We start from the raw sequence: 397 nt of genomic DNA, 5'->3' as shown, positions 1-397 counted from the left end.
TGTGATCACGGGTGGCATCTTTGCTGCCACAGTCTTTTTTTTTTTTTTTTTTTTTTTTTTTTTTTTTTTTTTTTTTTTTTTTTTTTCTGTCAATGGTATTTCTGCCCTAGGCTCCAGCCTGGGCCTCCCTGCCTCCACTTCCTGCCTTCCCTAGCTCCATCACTGTGCCTGGAGTGGTGTTCCTAAAACCCGCCTCCCCCAGGCTGTGACCCTATTCACACTCAAGGGTTCTCACTGCCTACTGGCCATAACGGGCGCGTCCTGTGAGGTGGGCTCTCTGGACGCTCCAACTCTCTCATCTCTGGATGTATCTGCACCCAGCCAGGCCCAATCCATTTATCCTGACCACTGGCCGCACACTCCTTCCCACCCAGTGTGGATGTATCTGCACCCAGCC

The sequence above is a fragment of the Octodon degus genome, unplaced genomic scaffold (genome assembly GCF_000260255.1).
Source record: "Octodon degus isolate 3935 unplaced genomic scaffold, OctDeg1.0 scaffold00002, whole genome shotgun sequence".
Classification (NCBI taxonomy): Eukaryota; Metazoa; Chordata; class Mammalia; order Rodentia; family Octodontidae; genus Octodon; species Octodon degus.
This window is presented reverse-complemented; position numbering follows the sequence as displayed.